Here is a 19490-nt window from a genome sequence, read left to right as displayed (position 1 = left end):
GTCTATCCAACAAGAAGATCTAACAATTGTAAATATCTATGCCCCGAACATGGGAGCAGCCAATTATATAAGGCAATTAATAACAAAAGCAAAGAAACACATTGACAACAATACAATAATAGTGGGGGACTTTAACACCCCCCTGACTGAAATGGACAGATCATCTAAGCAAAAGATCAACAAGGAAATAAAGACTTTAAATGACACACTGGACCAAATGGACTTCACAGACATATTCAGAACATTCCATCCCAAAGCAACGGAATACACATTCTTCTCTAGTGCCCATGGAACATTCTCCAGAATTGATCACATTCTAGGTCACAAATCAGGTCTCAACCGGTACCAAAAGATTGGGATCATTCCCTGCATATTTTCAGACCACAATGCTTTGAAACTAGAACTCAACCACAAGAGGAAAGTCGGAAAGAACTCAAATACATGGAGGCTAAAGAGCATCCTACTAAAGAATGAATGGGTCAACCAGGAAATTAAAGAAGAATTAAAAAAATTCATGGAAACCAATGAAAATGAAAACACAACTGTTCAAAATCTTTGGGATACAGCAAAGGCAGTCCTGAGAGGAAAGTATATAGCAATACAAGCCTTTCTCAAGAAACAAGAAAGGTCTCAAATACACAACCTAACCCTACACCTAAAGGAGCTGGAGAAAGAACAGCAAATAAAGCCTAAACCCAGCAGGAGAAGAGAAATCATAAAGATCAGAGCAGAAATCAATGAACTAGAAACCAAAAGAACAGTAGAACAGATCAACGAAACTAGGAGCTGGTTCTTTGAAAGAATTAACAAGATTGATAAACCCCTGGCCAGACTGATCAAAAAGAAAAGAGAAATGACCCAAATCAACAAAATCATGAAGGAAAGAGGAGAGATCACAACCAACACCAAAGAAATACAAACAATTATAAGAACATATTATGAGCAACTCTATGCCAGCAAATTAGATAACCTGGAAGAAATGGGTGCATTCCTAGAGATGTATCAACTACCAAAATTGAACCAGGAAGAAATAGAAAACCTGAACAGACCTATAACCACTAAGGAAATTGAAGCAGTCATCAAAAATCTCCCCAAGAAACAAAAGCCCAGGGCCAGATGGCTTCCCAGGTGAATTCTATCAGACATTTCAAGAAGAATTAATACCTATTCTCCTGAAACTGTTCCAAAAAATAGAAATGGAAGGAAAACTTCCGAACTCATTTTATGAGGCCAGCATTACCTTGATCCCAAAACCAGACAAAGACCCCATCAAAAAGGAGAATTACAGACCAATATCCTTGATGAACATGGATGCAAAAATTCTCACCAAAATACTAGCCAACAGGATCCAACAGTACATTAAAAGGATTATTCACCAGGACCAAGTGGGGTTTATCCCTGGGCTGCAAGGCTGGTTCAACATTCGCAAATCAATCAACGTGATACACTACATTAACAAAAGAAAGAACAAGAATCATATGATCCTCTCAATAGATGCAGAAAAAGCATTTGACAAAGTACAGCATCCTTTCTTGATCAAAACTCTTCAGAGTATAGGGTTAGAGGGTACATACCTCAATATCATAAAAGCCATCTATGAAAAACCTACAGCGAATATCATTCTCAATGGGGAAAGGCTGAGAGCTTTTCCCCTAACGTCAGGAACGCGGCAGGGATGTCCACTCTCACCACTGCTATTCAACATAGTATTAGAAGTCCTAGCCACAGCAATCAGACAACAAAAAGAAATCAAAGGCATCCAAATCGGCAAAGAGGAAGTCAAACTCTCACTCTTTGCAGCTGATATGATACTGTATGTGGAAAACCCAAAAGACTCCACCCCAAAACTGCTAGAACTCATCCAGGAATTCAGTAAAGTAGCAGGATATAAAATCAATGCACAGAAATCAGTGACATTCCTATACACCAACAACAAGACAGAAGAGAGACAAATCAAGGAGTCGATTCCATTTACAATTGCACCCAAAACCATTAGATATCTAGGAATAAATTTAACCAAAGAGGCGAAGGATCTGTACTCCAAAAACTGTAAAATACTCATGAAAGAAATTGAAGAAGACACAAAGAAATGGACAAACGTTCCATGCTCATGGATTGGGAGAACCAACATTGTGAAGATGTCAATCCTACCTAGAGCAATCTACACATTCAATGCAATGCCCATCAAAATACCATCCACTTTGTTCAAAGAAATGGAACAAATAATCCTAAAATTTGTATGGAACCAGAAGAGACCCCGAATAGCCAGAGGAATATTGAAAAAGAAAAGCAAAGCTGGCGGCATCACAATTCCGGACTTCCAGCTCTATTACAAAGCTGTCATCATCAAGACAGTATGGTACTGGCACAAAAACAGACGCATAGATCAATGGAACAGAATCGAGAGCCCAGAAATGGACCCTCAACTCTATGGTCAACTCATCTTTGACAAAGCAGGAAAGAATGTCCAATGGAAAAAAGACAGTCTCTTCAACAAATGGTGTTGGGAAAATTGGACAGCCACATGCAGAAGAATGAAACTGGACCATTTCCTTACACCACACACAAAAATAGACTCCAAATGGTTGAAAGACCTAAACGTGAGACAAGAGTCCATCAATATCGTAAAGGAGAACACAGGTAGCAACCTCTTCGACCTCAGCCACAGCAACTTCCTCCTAGAAACATCGCCAAAGGCACGGGAAGCAAGGGCAAAAATGAACTATTGGGATTTCATCAAGATAAAAAGCTTTTGCACAGCAAAAGAAACAGTCCACAAAACCAAAAGACAACCGACAGAATGGGAGAAAATATTTGCAAACGACATATCAGATAAAGGGCTAGTATCCAAAATCTATAAAGAACTTATCAAACTCAACACCCAAAGAACAAATAATCCAATCAAGAAATGGGCAGAAGACATGAACAGACATTTTTCCAAAGAAGACATCCAAATGGCCAACAGGCACATGAAAAAGTGCTCAACATCACTCGGCATCAGGGAAATCCAAATCAAAACCTCAATGAGATACCACCTCACACCCGTCAGAATGGCTAAAATTAACAAGTCAGGGAATGACAGATGTTGGCGGGGATGTGGAGAAAGGGGAACCCTCCTACATTGTTGGTGGGAATGCAAGCTGGTGCAACCACTCTGGAAAACAGTATGGAGGTTCATCAAACAGTTGAAATTAGAGCTACCATTCGATCCAGCAATCGCACTACTGGGTATTTACCACAAAGATACAAATGTAGGGACCCGAAGGGGTATGTGCACCCCAATGTTTATAGCAGCAATGTCCACAATAGCCAAACTGTGGAAAGAGCCAAGATGTCCATTGACAGATGAATGGATAAAGAAGATGTGGTATATATACACCATGGAATATTATGCAGCCATCAAAAGAAATGAGATCTTGCCATTTGCAACGACGTGGATGGAACTGGAGGGCGTTATGCTGAGTGAAATAAGTCAATCAGAGAAAGACATGTATCATATGACCTCACTGATATGAGGAATTCTTAATCTCAGGAAACAAACTGAGTGTTACTGGAGTGGTTGGGGGTGGGAGGGATGGGGTGGCTGGGTGATAGACATTGGGGAGGGTATGTGCTACGGTGAGCGCTGTGAATTGTGCAAGACTGTTGAATCACAGATCTGTACTTCTGAAACAAATAACGCAACATATATTAAGAAAAAAGAAAAGAAGATAACAGGAGAGGAAGAATGAAGGGGAGTAAGTCAGAGGGGGAGATGAACCATGAGAGACAATGGACTCTGAAAAACAAACTGAGGGTTCTAGAGGGGAGGAGGGTAGGGGGATGGGTTAGCCTGGTGATGGGTATTGAGGAGGGCACGTTCTGCATGGAGCACTCGGTGTTATGAACAAACAATGAATCATGGAACACTGCATCAAAAACTAATGATGTAATGTATGGTGATTAACAATAAAAAAATTAAAAAAAAATAAAGTGAATTAGGAAACAACTAGAGGAGCTTATTAGCTGTTTACCCATAAGCGAGATACTTGATATCATGGAGTTTCAGTTCATCTTCTTTAAAATGGTCTAATGCATAACCACTTATCAAAAACCCTCAAGGAAAGTTGTGTTCTAGAATTCAGGATTTCTTATATTAGAAACATACTATGGTGATGGACACTGGGGAGGCTATATGCTATGGTGAGTGCTGTGAATTGTGTAAGACGGATGAATCACAGATCTATACTCTTGAAACAAATACTACATGATATGTAAAAAAAAAAAAAAAAAAAACACACAAAACCCTGGCAAAATTAGTGTTATCTCTGAAGTGCATTATAAGTATATTGGCTGTACATACATACACACAGCAGATTTATCTTATTAATTCTATCAGTTTGGCTTAAACAGGGGCAGTCAAGAACAGAAGACTACACCCAGCTGCCAATCTCTGAGGATACATTAAATCACAACTGGAGAAAGAGATGGTTTAGAGAGCTGGAATGCAGAGAGAAGAAACCTAGGATAAAAGTTCTGTATTATATTGTATCCTCTTATAGTACTATCTTATTAATAAAACACTGTAATATAGGGGCGCCTGGGAGCTCAGTCGGTTAAACATCTGCCTTCGGCTCAGGTCATGATCTCAGGGTCCTGGGGTCGAGCCCCACATCAGGCTCCCTGCTCAGCGGGGATCCTGCTTCTTTCTCTCTCTCTTTCCCTCTGCCCCACCTCACCCCCCCCAACCCGGTTGGTTGTCTGTCTCTCTCAAATAAAAAAATAAATAAATAAATAAAGCACTGTAATATAAATTAAGCAGATTTAAGACATGGCTTTAATATTCTTTCCAAAGGTCCATTATTATGTCCAAGAGAAAAACTGTATGAGAACAGCATTTTGGGTCTGTGAACAAAACCTATGGAGAAGGAACAAAAACCTTGGCTACCTTAAATCCCCACCATAAAAGTGTGGAAGGAGAACAGCAACTGAGGACACAGAAGGGAACGAGTGCTGCTCTCGGGTTTGATGTCTAGAGGCCTCTGTCCAGGCACTGGGTTTTGAGAATGAGTGGATCTTCCTTTATAGGAGAGATGCAGTGTTTGGGGAGAAGTCTGGAGAAAGAATCTATAACACTGTAACAGATCCTAGGCCAGAATAAGCAAAATGTGGGGCACCTGGGTGGCTCAGTCGTTAAGCATCTGCCTTCGGCTCAGGTCATGATCCCAGTGTCCTGGGATCAAGCCCCACATCGGGCTCCCTGCTCCGCGGGGGAGTCCGCTTCTCCCTCTCCCACTCCCCCGCTTGTGTTCCCTCTTTTGCTGTGTCTCTCTGTCAAACAAATAAATAAAATCTTAAAAAAAGAAAAAAGAATAAGGAAAATTTATTATTTTTTTTTTGGTAAAGATTTTATCTATTTGTCAGAGAGAGAGAGAGCGAGAGCACGCGCACAAGCAGAGGGAGAGGCAGGCAGAGGGAGAGGCAGGCTCCCTGCTGAGCAAGGAGCCCGAAGCAGGGCTCGACCCTAGGACCCTGGGATCATGACCTGAGCCAAAGGCAGACATTTAACCAACTGATCCACCCAGGTGTCCTGGAAAATTTATTTTTGATGTGTCCCCACCATCTCCCAAACCCCTCCATTTGAGCCACTGAGTTGGTACCTTCCCCCATATGCATGTCAAGTTACTGACCAGTGAAGTTTGTTAATGTGACGTATTCCATCTCTTAAGGATCAGGTTCTTAGGGCCTTCCAAGGTGACAAAATAATCCCACAATTAATCTTGTCACTAGACAAAGATTCGTCTATCTAAGTAAACACCCTCTTCCAACAAGTGACTCAGATATTTCACAATTCCAGAACAAATTTCTAAGGGTATCTATGATAGAACACAAACCATGCTTGAATTTAAGCTCCGATCTATTGGTAACTAGCTATGGAATCTTTGGCTGTTTCTCAGTTTCTCCATCTGTAAATTTCAGGAAGTCAGACTAGAATGATATCTAAGATTTATTTCAACTCTAATATTTTATATTCAGAATTACTTTTTAATGAATAAATACACATTTTACTTTATGGGAAAATGAGATTTGAAATGTGGAAGGGAAAACAATTCCCAAGGAATGGAAAAAGTTATTTTGGTGTTTCAGAGTTCACTTTCCATTACAATGCTCTGGCAAAACACTATTAATTCTGAGCTTTACCACCCTGGATACTGTATTTGTATTTTATACCTGCAGTAACAAATTACCACAAATTTAACCGCTTAGGTAATACACATTTATTATCTTACAGTTCTGGAGTCAGAAATAGAGCTCTCTGAGCAAAAAAATCAAGGTGTTAGTAGGGCTGCATTCCTTCTAGAGACTCTATTTCCTTGCTTTTTTCCAGATTCTAGAAGCCACCCACATTCCTCGGCTCATGGATCCTTCCTCTATTTTCAAAACAGCAATACTGTATGTCTCTGATCACTCTTCTGTGGTCACATCTCCCTCTTGACCACAGCCAGGGAAGTTTCTCTGCTTTCTTAAATTTCTTAAGAACCTCTGTGATTATGTTGGGCCCATCTGTATAATCCAGGATAATCTCCCCATCTCAAAGTCTTTAATCACATCTGCAAAGTCCCTTCTACTGTGTAAGGTAACATATTAACAAATTCCAGAGATTAGGATGTGGACATATTTGAGGGGCCATTATTTACATACATACCTAGTCATCAAATCAAAATCCTAAGAATTTCTCCCAATCCTAGAATTCTGTTGATTTCCTCCATTTTATCTTTAGGGTTCTTGTAACATTCTTTCCTATCTATTTATCATCCAGTTGAACAATGTTCTAATCTGAAAATAAAATTAAATCTAACATTTGATATGTATCATTCTGAAAATTCCTTTATAATTTCACAAAGCCCAAGCTGGAACATTTACTACAGTTTTTCAGTTTTGTGATAAGTTAAAACCATAAGTGAACTTGATAATACACAATGCATGTTTTCCCATCTCAAACTTAATCACTGAAAAATTATTCAAAAAATTGAGTCCCTCATGTGGTCCTGAAATTTGAGCAGCAAAATATAAACACTGAAGAACACTCAAGTACAATTTAAAAACAGGAGTGACATACACTTTACAATAAAATGAACATATTTGGGGGCACCTGGGTGGCTCAGTCGGTTGAGCGGCTCAGGTCATGATCCCAGGGTCCTGGGATGGAGCCCAGCATCAGGCTCCCTGCTCAGCGGGGAACCTGCTTCTCCCTCTGCCTGCCACTCCCCCTGCTTGTGCTCTCTATTAAATAAATAAATAAAATCTTTAAAAAAATAATAAATAAATTGCACATATATAAAGTATACAACTTGGTAAGTTTTGACATATGTATATAGATCTATAAAGCCATCACTACAATCAAGAAAATGGACATATCTGTCACCCCCAAATTTTTTCTTGTGTACTTTTAAGACTTTATTTGAGAGAGACAGCAAGAGTATGGGGTGGGGTGGGATATACAGGGAGAGGGAGAAGCAGGGAGCCTGATGCGGGGCTCGATCCCAGGACCCCAGGATCATGACCTGAGCTGAAGAGAGATGCCTAACCGACTGAGCCACCCAGGCACACCTCTTGAGTACTTTTTTTTTTTAAAGATTTTATTTATTCATTTGAGAGAGAGAATATGAGAGAGAGAGCATGAGAGGGAAGAGGGTCAGAGGGAGAAGCAGACTCCCCGCTGAGCAGGGAGCCCGATGTGGGACTCGATCCCGGGACTCCAGGATCATGACCTGAGCCGAAGGCAGTCGCTTAACCAACTGAGCCACCCAGGCGCCCCCCTCTTGAGTACTTTTATAATTCATTCCTCTCAAGCTCGGTCTCCAGACAACCTCTGATCTGCTTTTTGAATAGTTTGTATTTTACAGAATTTCATATAAGTGGAAACACGTCTCTTTTTAATTTTGAATTAACTTTGTTTTTTGACGATTTTATTTATTTGAGAGAGAGAGAGAGAGCATGCGTCCGAGGGGCAGAAGGAAGAGGGAGAAACAGACTCCCTGCTGAATGCGGAGCCCGACAAGGAACTTTATACCTGGACCCTGAGATCATGATCTGAGCTGAATAAGATGCTTAACCAACTGAGCCACCCAGGGACCCCTATTCTGAATTAACTTTTATATATGATGAAAAGTATGGATTAAAGTATGATTCAGTTTTTTTGTATAGGAGTATCAAATTGTTCCATTTTGAAAAGACTATTCTTTTTCCATTTAATTTCCTTGGCACCATGCTCAAAAATTAACTGACCATATTTTTTTCTGGACTGTCTGTTCTGTGGATCTATTTGTTTATCTTTACTCAATACCACTGTTTTGATTATTATAGGTATAAGTTTTAGAAGTCAGATAGTGTTAAATCCTCTTCTTCATCAAAATTGTTTTGGTTACTCTAGGACCTTCATTTCCATATGAATTTTTAAAACCAGCTTATCAGTTTCTACAAATTGCCTGCTGGGATTCTGATTGGGATTGTACCGAATCTACATTTTTAGAGAGAATTGACAATACTGAGTCTTCCAATCCTTGAACATAATAGCTCTTCATTTACTTAGGTTTTATTTTTTCTCAGTAATATTTCATAGTTTCCAGTATAGACATCTTACACATCTTGTACACAATTTATCCCTAGGTATTAATTTTTAAAATTTTACTATAAATGGTATTCTTTTTAAATTTCAACTTCTGACTATTTATTTGCTAGCATACAGAAATACAATTGACTTTTCTATATTGATCTTGTATCCTGCAACTTTGTTAATGCACTTAATTGTTCTGGAAGCATTTATTTTTATTTTTTCTTTTTTAGAAATCCTAGGGAGAGGTTCCTGGGTGGCTCAGTTGGTTAACCGTCTGCCTTCGGCTCAGGTCATGAGCCCAGGGTCCTGGGATCGAGCCCTGCATCAGACTCCCTGCTCAGCGGGAAGCCTTCTCCCTCTCCCTCTGCCTGCTGCTCTGCCTGCTTGTGTTCTCTGTCAAATAAATAAATAAAATCTTTAAAAAAAAAAAAAAGAAAAATCCTAGGGAATCATATCATCTCTAAATAAAGAGTTTACTCTTTTCTTTCAATCTAGAGGTCATTTATTTCTTTTTCTTGCCTGATTGCACTGGGTAGAACCTCTGGTACAAGGTTTAATAGAAGTGGTGACAGTGAATATTTGTTCTTGTTCTTGATCTTAGAGGGAAAAGATTCAGTCTTTCAGTCTGAAGTATAATTTCAGCTATTTGGTTTCTCATAGATGCTCTTTATCAGATTCAGGAAGTTTCCTTTTTTCCCTAGTTTATTGAGAGTTTTTATCAGCAATGCAAGTTGGATTTTGTTAAATGCTTTTCTGTATCTAATGAGTTAATCTTTTTTTCCCTCCTTTTTCTTTGTTAATGTGTAATGTGGTACACAGTACTCCCCCACTGCAGGAGATATAACAACCTAAGACCCCCAGTGGATGCCTGAAACTACAAATAGTAGCAAATGCTATATTTACTATGTTTTTTCCTATACGTACATATTTGTGATAAAGATTAATTTATAAATTAGGCACAGTAAGAGATTAATGACATAATAATAAACTAGAACAATTATAACATATTATAATAAAAGTTATATAAATATGGTCTCTCTCTCTCAAAATATCTTTGTTAAAAGATTATTTATTTGACAGAGAGAGACAGCGAGAGAGGGAACACAAGCAGGGAGAGTGGGAGAGGGAGAAGCAGGCCTCCTGCTGAGCAGGGAGCCCGATGCAGGGCTCAATCCCAGGACCCTGGGATCATGACCTGAGCCGAAGGCAGACACTTAACAACTGAGTCACCCAGGCACCCCTCAAAATATCTTAATTGAACTGTACTCACCCTTCTTGTGAAGATGTGAGATGATAATATGCCTACACAATGAAAGGAAGGAAGGTGAATGATGTAGGTATTGTGACATAGTGTTAAGCTACTACTGACCTTCTAAGGATATTAGGAGAATCATAGGCTACTGGACCGCAGTTGACCACAGGTAACTGAAACCATAGGAAGTGAAACCATAGGAAGTGAAACCACAAATAATGAGGGATTACTGTTTGCATTCCTGGGACAAATCCCATTTGGTCATTGTACTTTATCCATCTTACATGTTGTTGGGGTCAATTTGCTAAAATTTTGTTAAGAATTTTATGACTGTGCTCATAAGGAATATTGGTCTATAATTTTTTTCTTGCAATATATTTGAATGGATGGATTTATTTATTATTTATTTTATTTTTTAAGTAATCTCTACACCCAATGTGGGGCTTGAACTTACAACTCTGAGATCAAGAGTCACATGCTCTACCAACTGAGCTAGCTAGGCACCACTGTCTGGTTTTAATATCAAGATAATACCAGTATCACAGAGTAAGTTCAGCAGTATTCTCTCCTCAATTTTATGGAGGAATTTGTGTAAAACTGGTATTATGACTTCTTAAAATGTTTGGTAGAGTTTATCAGGGAAGTCACCTGGGTCCAGAATTTTATTTGGGGGAATATAAAGTCCTTAATACATAAAGGATTATTCAGGTTGTTTCTTCTTGATTAAGCACTGGTATTTTGTCTTTTAAGGAATCTGCCCATTTCATCTAACTGTCTAATATACTGGCATAAAGTAATTAGTATCACTGTCTTATTTATCCTTTTAATACCTATAGGATCTGCAGCTTTGCCAACTCTTCTGTTCCTGATTTTGGTGACTTGTGTCTTCTCTTTCCTGACCCATTAGGCTGGAGGCTTATCAATTTTACTGGTCTTCTCAAAGAGCCAGCTTTTGATTTCATTGACTTTCTACTGTTTCATTGGTTTTGGCTTTTATCATTAACTTATTTCTTCTGCTTATTTTGGGTTTAATTTTCTCTTCTTTTTCTAGTTTCTTAAGGTGGAGGCTCAACACACTGATTTGCAACCTTACTTTTTCTCTAACACAGGCATATAATGTTAAGAATTTTCCTCTGAGCACTTTCATTAACTACTTCCCACAAATTTTGATACACTGTTTTCATTTCCACTCAGTACAGAATACTTTCTAAATTCAACTTTGATTTTTTTTCCTTTGACCCATAAATTTCTTAAAGATGTATTAGTTTATAAATATTTAGGGGTTTTCCAGATAGTTTTCTGTTATCAATTTTAAATTTAATTCTCTTTTGGTCAGATGACTTACTTTTTATGATGCAAGTAACTTTAAATTTATTGACACTATTTCAGGGACCAAAATGTGGTCTCTACTAGTAAATGTTCTCTGTGCAATTGAACAAAATGTGCATTCTGCTGTACTGGGTAGATGTCAAATAAATGTCAATTAGGTCAATTGGGTGACAGTGTTTAAATCTTCTAAATTGTTACTGACATTTTGTCTCGTTCTACCAGTTGAGAGGTAAGGTACTGAAATCCCCAACTGTAATGTGGATTTGTTTCTCCTTTCAGTTCTGTCAGTTTATGATTCATGTATTTTGAAGCTTTTTAGGTGTATGAATATTTAGGACTATAAATTCTACTTTTTGAACTGCCCCTTTATCACTATGAAATGATCTTCTTTATTCCTGGTAATATTTTTTGCTCTAAAATCTAGTTTGTCTGAAATTAATATAGTTATTCCAACTTTCTTGACTAGTATTAGCATGGAATATCCTTTGCAAATGTTTTACTTTTAGCCTATTTGGGATCTTAATACGAACAGTAGGTTTCTTGTAGGCAGCATACAGTTGAGTCTTGCTTTTTCACCCCAGCTACTAAGTTCTGCCTTTTAACTATGTTGTTTAGGTCATTTATAGTTAATGTGATTATTAATATAGACTGGTGTAAACTTAACATTTTGCTATTTGTTTTCTATTTGTCACGTCTGTGTTTGTCCCCTTTTCCTCTTTTTCTTGGATCTCTGAACTTATAGTTTTTTTCAAATCTGGAAAACTCTGGCCATTGTTTCTTCAAAAATTCTTTCTGCACCCTCTCCTCTCAAGACTACGATTACATGTATATTCAACCACCTGAAGTTGTCTCATAGCTCACTGATTTTTTTCCCAGTCTTTATTTCCTTTAGTTTTGATTTATACTGGTTTGGCTTCAAATTTACTCTTTTCTCCTGTACTAATTTGCTGTAAATCTCATAAAGTATATTTTTCATCTTACACATTGTAGTTTTCATATTTAGATGTTCAATTTGGGTCTTTAAAATATATTACATACCTGTATTTGACATTCTCAATCTTTCCAGTAATACCCTGAACATACAGAATATAGTCATAATAAATGTTTTAATGTCTGTCCACTAATTCTATCATCTGTGTCTCTGTTTTGACTTATTAATTTTCCTCCTCAGGGGCTGTATTTTTCTGCTTCATTCCAAGTCTGATATTTTTTATTGGAAGCCAAATGTGAATTTTACCTTGGTGAGTACTAAATATTTTTGCATAATTATAAATATTAAGCTTTGTTCTGGGATGCAGTTAAACTACTTTGAAATAGCTTGATCCTTCTGAGGTCTGTTTTTAAGCTTTGTCAGAAGGGACCAGAGCAGTCTTTAGTTTAAGGCATTTGCCCCACCGCTGAGGCAATACCTTTCTGAGTATTCTACCCAATATCCTATGACTTATATTTTCTTCTTTGGCTGTTGGGAACACAAACTGAGAAAGAATCAGAGATTGTTCCCTATAATCCTTTTGGGTGGTTTTTCTTGGCTTTGGGTAGCTTCCATAAAATACACGTGCTGATCAGCACTCATCTGAAGATTTAAGAGGGACTTTGCTGACCTATGGAGTTCTCTCTTTGTACAGCTCTTTCCTTTCCTAACTGCAACCACCCTGGCCTCCTCTGACTCCAGTTCGGTCTCTTTAACTCAAGGTAACAGCTGAGCTGCCCCCTCCTTACACTGCAGCCTGGAAACTCTCTCCATATAGTAAGCTAGGATAATTGTAGGGCTCATCTGTTTCTGGTTTCTTGGTGATCATTGTCTTGTGCTGCTTCTTGTTCAGTGTTTGAAACTTCATATATTTTTTCTGGGGTTTTTGTTTGTTATGTGATTACAGCCAAGAGAGTAAATCAATCTCTCTTAATTCATCTTGGCCAGAAGCACAAGTCCATGAGTACACAAGCCAGAAGAAGGAGACACAGCAAAAAAAAAAAAAAAAAAAAAAAAAACAAGTATTATGAATGGAGTTTCAAGTGGGAGAAAAGGTCTTTGATAAAATAAACACTGTTTAGAACAAATTTTGAGTCTGAAATTTGAAGGGTATAGGTTTTCCATGACATTAAAAAAGTCAAAGCCCACAACTGATAATCTACCTCCAAAAATGGCAGGTACTTTTTGAAAAAAATGGAGTCAAAACTATGGTTTTGGGTTTATTTCTGGAAATCTGGATAACTGCAGTCTTTTTTCCTTTAATCTATATAAGAAACAATTGTTTTAAACCTTACAAGAATGAAAAAAGTGTGACTTCACATTTCTGAAGGCCATTAATATACCACAATTTTTAAAAACTGAAATTAAGAACTGTTTTTCCCCTTCTTTTGATTAATTCAACTGAAAACTATACAGTAAAAATCACCTTAATACTTCAAAGTCATGCCACAAAAGTTGGTTTGTGATTGACATTAATCTTTAGTGTGTTTATAAAACATGCTTTTGTTTTACAACAAACCTCAAATGGACACCTATTATATGCAAAATCTATAAAGTATCTCAACATACTGAGATTTTAATATTGCTTAAACTGGAAAGAAAACCCCCAAACTATTTAGAACACACACACACACACACACACACACACACACACTGTAGCAGCACTTACAAACAACATATGAACAGCAGTCTGTCACCAAGCCACATGGCTTAATTCTCTGTGTATCTATTTAAACTTCTAACTAGCCCTAGCACCACTTGCAGATATCCACCCTTAAAAAGCATATGGTAGGGTGCCTGAGTGGCTCAGTCGGTTAAGCGACTGCCTTCGGCTCAGGTCATGATCCTGGAGTCCCAGGATCGAGTCCCACATCGGGCTTCCTGCTCAGCAGGGAGTCTGCTTCTCCCTCTGACCTTCTTCCCTCTCATGCTCTCTCTCTACCATTCTCTCTCTCTCAATAAATAAATAAAAATCTTTAAAAAAAAAAAAAAAAGCATACGGTATCATAAGAAAACAACATATACAGATGCAAAAAAACTGACAGAACACAAGAGGGGCAGAGAAAGCTATTAAAGAGTGCTGCTTGGATGGCTTCCTTTCTCCCCCTCTTATTTTCCATCAAAGTGGCTTCTGTGGCTCAGATTGCATTATCTGGCTCCTTGCCCTCATGCTACTCAGCTGCCATTCATTCCAGTTATCAATGGCAATTATACAAACCAGCCAGAGTCCCAAAATTTCATCTAAAGGTTCTGAGTGAAGTCCTAAGCTGGAGTGTAAGGGAGGGCTTTTAATGGAGAGTGAAAAGGCAGAGAATAAACTGAAGGAAGCTAACTGGAGAGATAAAGGAGGATCAAGAAGCTGGAATACTAAATTTGAGACAGGCTCATTTCTAGCCATAATCTTATATTCTCACCTTCACACACTCTTCCTGGAAAGCTAGGTAACTTGAATTTGTATCTACAGAGCTAAAAGCTGCCTCTTGAGTTAAAAACTTATTCTATTAGACATAACTTTGTTAAAATTGTAAAATTTAACACAGTTATATATTACAGAAAGTTTGGGGAATAAAGAAAGGCAAAAAGAACTTACCACAATCCCAATATTACAACGTTAAGGGTAGTTTTTTTTTCTTAATGGACATTATTTTTTAGAACAGTTGTAGGTTCACAGCAAAACTGAGTAAATTAGCCAAAACAACCTTGAAAAGAAAAAAGTTGAGAGGATTCACACTTCACGGTTCCAAAACTTACTACAAAGCTACAATAATCAAAACTGTGTGGTACTAGGATAAGGAAAGATACAGATCAGTGGACTAGAACTGAGAGCTGAGAAATAAACTTTTACATTTATGTTTAACTGATATTCAAAATGGCTGCCATGATAATTCAATGGGGGAAATAATAGTCTTTTCAACAAATGGCGCTGGGACAACTGGATTTCCACAAGCAAAAGATTACAAAGTTTCATACCCTACCTCACACTGTATATAAAAAGTAACTCAAATGGATCAATGACTGCAACATAAGAGCTAAAACTACCTCCTAGAAAAAAGCACAGGGATTGTAAATCTTCACTGACCTTTGATTAGGTAATGGTTTCTTATGTGAAACAAAGTACAAGCAACAACAAAAAAATTGATAAATGAGACCTCTTAAAAATTAAAAACATCTGTGCTTCCAAGAACACCATGAAGAAAGTGAAAAGAAATCACAAAGGATGGGATGAAAATTTTGCAAATCACGTATCTGGTAATGGAACTGTTATCTAGAATATATTAACAACTTGGAGTCAGGAGAGACAGGAAAGAAAGAATAGGAGGATCCTGAGCTCACCTCCTATCAAAGACATACAGAGGCAACAACTACTTGTGATAAAACTCACTCTGAAAGCGACCTAAAGACTGGCAGAACAATCTTCCACAGCTAAAGACATAAGAAGACCACAACAAGATGGGGAGGTGGGAGAGACACCTGGGTGGCTCAGTTAGTTAAGCATCTGCCTTTGGCTCAGGTCATGATCCCAAAGTCCTGGGATTGAGCCCTGCATCAGCTCCCTGCTCAGTGGAGAGTCTGTTTGTCCCTCTCCCTCTGCCCTCCCCCAACTCAGGGCACATGCCCTGTCTCAAATAAATAAATAATCTTTAAATAAAAAAGGGGGAGAGAGAGAGAGAAGAGGAGAAAGGGCAGAGACATAGTTGGTGAACCAAACCCCCAAGGTTGCAACCCACAGCAGGAGGGATAGATATCACAGGCATGGAGGAGCCAGGAGATCAAGCCCCAGAAGAGGCACACCTGGCCCTGGGACCTGCACCAGAAAGACGAGACCCCATAACATCAGGTTCTGAAAATCAGGGGCGCTTATTTCTGGGAGAGCCACAAGGCTATAGCAAATGGAGACTCCACTGTTAAAGGGCCAGGGCACTACTACCACCCAGTCCAAGACCCAGGACAGAAGCGGAGTCAGGAAAGTGCCTAGTACCTGGGTTTTAAGTGAAGGAGATTTACTGACTAATTTTGGAATGTGTATTGGAGGGGACAGGAATCTGCAGGAACTTTCTTGGAAAATGGAAATGCTAGAGGGCGCCACTTTTCTTGCCCTCCTTCAACCTAGCTGGCCGGACACTTGTGGGAGACTGTTCTGGCACTCTCTACCTACCCTGCAAGCATGCTTGGCTTGCTTGGCTCCCACCCCATCATACCTGGGGGGCAGTCTCAGTAGCGACCAACATTCCCCTGGGGCAAGTACTGCTCTGTCATACCTGGCAGGCAGCTCTAATTGGGAGGTATCCCTCCAAGCACACCTGCAGACTCCTGCCCTGAAGAGCGAGGGAACCAGCCCCACCCACCAGCATGCCCATACTAGCCACAGTGGGGTCTCTTAGCTAGCCATGGGAATAAAAGAGGGGCAAGCCCTGCCCACCAGTGTACCCAGAGGTAGAAGCCAGTCATTGCAGATAACAGGGCTGAGGGCGGGCGCCTGGGTGGCTCAGATGGTTACGTGTCTGCCTTCGGCTCAGGTCACGATCCCAGAGTCCTGGGATCGAGTCCCGCATCAGGCTCCCTGCTCCTTGGGAGCCTGCTTCTCCCTCTGCCTCTCTCTCTCTCTCTCTGTGTCTCTCATGAATAAATAAATAAAATCTTTAAAAAAAAAAAAAACAGGGCTGAAGGCTGGCCCCACCCACTAGCATGTCCCCAAAAGCTACAGCTGGGCCACTCAGCAGCCATGCAGGGGGTAAACCCTGCCCATCAGTGCCCCCGCCAGAGGATGCAGCCTGTCACTGCTGACAGCCAAGCTGAGGGTCAGCCATGTCCACCAGTGATGAAGAATAATTGGAAGGCAGGCAGGCAGGGACAAAGGCCCTGCCCTAAGAGGAAACCACCCTTAAAAGGATTTTACACCGCCCTGGAAGGAGCCCTCTACCCTTTCCCATTGTGATAGATAGGTGAAAAAAATCTGACTGAATGACAGGGGCAGGGAGGGTTAATCAGACTGAAATAGCTCGCCAACAAGCCCATAAAACCCCTAGACCTTGAAACTTTGGTGGCAACGCTTTCAGGTCCCCTCCCTCCTTGGGACCTTTGTACTATGACTTTGCTATCCCTCAATAAATTACTCAATAAACGTTGCTTTGCTGCCCACCACTCTGTCTGGTCTACCTCTTCATTCTTTGAAGTGGTGTGACCAAGAACCGAGGGCACTGATGGAGAAAAAAATCTGCAACACCAGCATGCCTACAGGAGAGTACATGCAGCCAACACAGGGGACACTCTTGGAACACCTGGTTATGGTGACCAGGGGGGACCACACTACTGGATACCACAGGCTGTCTTCTACATAAGACCACTACTTTCAGACCAGGAGATGTAACTGACCTACCTAATACATAGAAACACAGATTCAGACAAAATGAAGGGACAGAGGAATATGTTCAAAATGAGAGAACAGACAAAACCAAAATTAAAGAGCTCAAAGTAATGGTCATAAAGAGATTCACCAGGCTTGAGAAAAGAGTGAATGAAGTAAGTGAGAACTTCAACAACAGAATAGAAAATATAAAAAAGAACCAGTCAGAGCTGAAGAATACAATAATTGAAATGAAAAAATACATTAGAGGGAATCAACAGATTAAAAGATGCAGAAGAGGGGCGCTTGGGTGGCTCAGTTGGTTAAGCACCTGCCCTTGGCTCAGGTCATGATCCCGGCGTCCTGGGATCGAGCCCCGCATCTGTCTCTGTGCTTAGTAGGGAGCCTGCTTCTCCCTCTCCCTCTGCCTGCCTGTCTGCCTGCTTGTGATGTCAAATAAATAAATAAAATCATAATTAATAAATAAATAAATAAATAAATAAATAAATAAATAAATAAGAGATGTATAAGAATGGATCAGAGATTTGGAAGACAGAAAAGTGGAAAACAATAAAGCTTAACAGTGAAAATGAAAAAGAATTTTTAAAAAAATGAGGATTAGTAACAGGAATTCTGCGAAAATGTCAAACATATCAGCATTCACATTATAGGGGTCCAAGGAGGAGAAGACAATGAGAAAGGGGTAGAAAACTTACTAAAACACATAATAGCTAAGAACTTTCCTAACCTGGGAAAAGAAACAGACATCCAAGTCCAGGAATAAAAGAGCACCCCAAACAAGATGAACCCAAAGAGATCCATACCAAGATACATAATACTTAAAATGGCAAAAGTTAAAGAAAATCTTAAAAGCAGCAATAGAAAAGCAAACAGTTACATACAAGGGAAACTCCATAAGGCTGTCAGCTGATTTCCCAGCATAAAATCTGCAGGCCAGAAGGGAGTGGGACATGATATATTCAAAATGCTGAAAGGATAAAACCTAAAAACAAAAATATTCTACCTGGCAAGGTTATAATTCAGAACTGAAGGAGAAATAGTTTCCTAGACAACAAAAGTTAAAGGTGTTCATCATTACTAAATCAACCTTACAAGAAATGTTAAAGGGAATTCTTTAATTGGAAAAGAAAAGGCTATAAATAAAATTATGAAAGGAAAAAAGTTTCACTGGTAAAAGCAAACATACATTAAAAGGTAGTAGTAGATCTGGGTGGGGGATGGGATAACTGGGTGATGGGCATTAAGGAGGGCATGTGATATAATGAACCCTGGGTGTTATACGCAACCGATGAATCAATCACTGAACTCTACCTCTGAAACTAATAATACACTGTATGTTAAGTAATTGGATTTAAATAAAAATATTTTTAAAGTCCATAAAAAAAAGGTAGATCACTTATAAAAATAGTATGAAGGTTAAAAGATAAAATTAGCAAAATTATAAAAAGATGTAAAACATTACATACATAAAACTTGGAGGAGGGGGCGCCTGGGTGGCTCAGTTGGTTGAGCAACTGCCTTCGGCTCAGGTCATGATCCTGGAGTCCTGGGATCGAGTCCTACATCGGGCCCTCTGCTCCGCAGGGAGTCTGCTTCTCCCTCTGACCCTCCCCCCACTCATGCGCTCTCTCTCTCTCTCTCTCAAATAAATTTAAAAAATCTTAAAAAAAAACTTGGAGGAGGAAGTAAAAATGTAGTGCTTTTAGAATGTGTTCAAACTTAAGTGACCATCAACTTAATAACACCACCATATACATAAATTGCTATATATGAACCTCATGGTAACCACAAACCAAAAACCTGGAATATATACACAAAAATAAAGAGAAAGAAATCCAAACCTAACACCCAAAGAAAGTCATTAAATCACAAAGGAAGAGACCAAAAGAAGAAATGAACAGAGAACTATAAAAACATCCAAAAAACAATGGATAAAAATGGCAATAAGTACATACCCATCAGTAACTTTAAATGTAAA

The 19490-nt window shown here is 39.1% G+C and overlaps 1 protein-coding gene across 13 annotated transcripts in view; it reads right to left on the bottom strand.

Annotated features, from left to right (window-relative positions):
- FKBP5 (FKBP prolyl isomerase 5) overlaps positions 1–19490 on the bottom strand; it is a 131048-nt gene that overhangs the window by 81693 nt on the left and 29865 nt on the right. For 4 of the 13 annotated variants that reach the window (XM_073884872.1, XM_073884873.1, XM_073884875.1 and 1 more), the window contains one exon: positions 14738–14846. The exons of the other annotated variants lie outside the window; for them this stretch is intronic. The gene's annotated coding sequence lies outside the window, so the exon portion shown is untranslated. The remainder of the gene's footprint in view (positions 1–14737; positions 14847–19490) is intronic. 13 annotated transcript variants of the gene reach the window in all.

The sequence above is a fragment of the Callorhinus ursinus genome, unplaced genomic scaffold (assembly GCF_003265705.2).
Source record: "Callorhinus ursinus isolate GAN/ISIS: 27379988/994484 unplaced genomic scaffold, GSC_fseal_2.0 scaffold59, whole genome shotgun sequence".
Lineage (NCBI taxonomy): Eukaryota > Metazoa > Chordata > Mammalia > Carnivora > Otariidae > Callorhinus > Callorhinus ursinus.
Note: the sequence above shows the minus strand (reverse complement) of the source record. Positions and strands in the feature narration are given on the sequence as shown.